The sequence below is a fragment of the Vicugna pacos genome, chromosome 29 (genome assembly GCF_048564905.1).
Source record: "Vicugna pacos chromosome 29, VicPac4, whole genome shotgun sequence".
NCBI classification, from domain to species: domain Eukaryota; kingdom Metazoa; phylum Chordata; class Mammalia; order Artiodactyla; family Camelidae; genus Vicugna; species Vicugna pacos.
The window spans coordinates 18,196,124-18,198,773 of NC_133015.1; the positions used below are offsets into that span (position 1 = coordinate 18,196,124).

A 2,650-nucleotide genomic window follows, 5' to 3' on the forward strand; every position below is an offset into this window, starting at 1 on the left:
TAGCCAATAAACATTTTGTCAAAAGGATATAATTTCCATAATTCTTAGGAGACTTCATTATCAGAAAATAATGTAGGCAGAAGATTTGGGAGGGTGTTTATAGAAACCTTGGATAGAGAGAGTCAATTATAAACAAGTTATTTTGTATAAAAATAAAACTCTTAATGTTGGGCTTGAGAATATAAACATAATATTTTTGGTTTTATATTTTAGTTGATTACCGGCTTTTATGGTGGACTGTAGAGTAACAGAATAGTGAAATTTGTGGATTACTTAAGGAAATTATTTGCTTTTTATTTCTGTCTCGTCGAAGGAAAGGTAGCTTTCTTGTCTGTTTTGCAAATAATGAGAAAAGAGAGAATATACACAGACATGGGAAAGGAAGCCATCAGGTCTAGAATTCAACTACTCACGCTCAATTCCTCTGTTAGGTGCTCCCTGCTCAACAGACTCAGCGCCTTAGGGAAGGGACTACAGGAATCCTGGCCTCCAAGCACTTTTCATGCATGGGTTGTCGGTCGGTGTGGCCACCTCTGGGTGCACATCTAAAATTTGTAAAAGGCTGTCTGTTGGAAAAACAACAACGAAGATGTGCTCCTACTTTAAATACTTAGGTCTGTATCATATTCAGCTCCTCTGAATAGGGTACAACTGTTTCTACAGTTTCTCCCGGTGGACAGTGCAGGTGGGCACCACTGAGTCATGTGGACCTCAGCCACAGTGTGGCAGAGAAGTACCTTTTCGTCCAATGAAAGGTGTTTCCTCTAACAGACAGTCCTTTTGTGTGTCCACCATCCAGATGGCCATTTCTGTTTGTCTCCAGGGGTGAACAAGCAGTAGAGCAGCATAAAGAAGACAATATTTTCTCCAACATCCATTCTCTCCAACCTACTCCATTTCTCCTTTAAACACATTAAATATAACTAGAAACTATCTTGTTTTGTAAGATTTTTATTTATTCAATACATTTCTTAGGATTTGGAGGAGTGGATGCCTGAAGCTCATAAGGCTTATAGATTTCCTCTTCCAAAGGTCATGAACTTCATACACTGGAGGATGGTACAAAAAAGAAAAGTTTGAATAATATGTGATGAGATATTTCTAGTGGGGTGAGCAGAGCCCAAATATGATCACAGTCTTTTTTTTTTTAACATTTTTTATTGATTTATAATCATTTTACAATGTTGTGTCAAAGTGATCGCAGTCTTCATTCTTATTCCTATTTTGCTTGCTGCTGATTGTTCAGACTTAGCTCATGTATTCATTTCAAAATACTTCTTTATTAACTACTTCATTAGAGTGAGGAATATGCATCAGAAAGAACGTAACCTGTTAAGAGAAAAATTAAGTAGATAATGGCATTAATACAGTCAAGGCTTGTATGGTATGTTACAAATTTCAGTTCTTATAGATTGTCCGGAAACAATAATGAAGCAATATTATAAATATAAGTAAGGAACTGCAGAAGTGAGGTGTCTTACAGACACATTATTGTTGCCATTTTAATTATTCAACTTATTTTAGATTATTAGGCTGTGAAATATACACCTGAGTTGCATATAAAATTAGTCCTACTTTATTCTAAAAGGGCTGAACTACTTTTCTAATTCAGAGATCGGGCTGTCTGATCTTGTGCGAGTCACTCACCCTTTTGTTTACTGAAACAGCGGTGTGTAGGGTGGAGCGGAACAGGCTTGAGAAAGACAGAGACCTGACTGGAGTCTTCATGTCAGCTCTTACCGGCCATGTGACCTTGGGACAGGACTTAGTCTCTTTGAGCCTCTGTTCCCTCATTTTCAAAGTGTGAGCGTCAACAGTCACCCTCCAAGGTCGTCTGGAGGATGCAATGAGAGGGTATTGGTAAAACACCTAACACAGTGTTTGGTACATGGCACACGTCCAATTAGAGCTTTTCATTATCTTCAAAGGAAGTGGTCAGATCCACTCCCTCTGAGCTTAGTGTTTGATAATTCACAGCGGGTTGACCGGCCTCTATGTTTTCTATCAGCAAAAAGTAATTTGCTGCTACCCCACCCCCATCACATGTGCGGTGAGCATGCACTTGTGGCGTCCCTGGTCACATAGAGCAGGTCACCTTACAGGTACCAACTTGGCGTGGTTAGTTTTGCGCCTGGCGTGGAAGCTGGACACCTCATAACTCTTCAGACATTTGGTTGCTTGAGCCACACGTCAATCCTCCACCGTGATTGAGTGACCTACTTCTTTCCGAGGCTGCTGTAAAATCAGAGATGGAAGCTAGCACTGAATCAAAGCACTGTGGTTCTCTGTCACATTCACTCTCTTGGTTTCTCTCCAACCTTGTTTTAAATATCCTTAGGGATGGGCTTTTATCACTTTTCTTGGAAGACTTTTCTTAAATAATAATTTTTGACTGTCAGAAAGTTTTCTCTCCCATTCAGGGTAAATTCTCTTCCAGCTATCCTGTCCTAAATTTGATTAAATAATTCCTCCTGCCTGTTCAGTATTTCTCCTGTCAGATTTCTGTAGTCAATTATTGGTCCCCCCTCAGCCATTACTTAGCAACACCAGACATAATCTTTATCTTTAATCATTTCTCATAATTCATTCCTCCATCACCACAATCATTATGCTCTCTGCTCTGATTTAATCCATCTGCTCTTCTGAAAGT

General features: G+C 39.3%; 1 long non-coding RNA gene across 1 annotated transcript; it reads right to left on the reverse strand.

Moving 5' to 3' along the window:
• Positions 1–1,194: 1,194 nt before the first annotated feature.
• Positions 1,195–2,233, reverse strand: LOC140690200 (uncharacterized). Its single transcript, XR_012065380.1, has 3 exons — positions 2,096–2,233; positions 1,648–1,834; positions 1,195–1,329 (listed from the first exon to the last, which is right to left on the reverse strand). It is a non-coding gene; the product is annotated as an uncharacterized lncRNA (long non-coding RNA).
• Between the last annotated feature and the right edge of the window lie 417 nt (positions 2,234–2,650).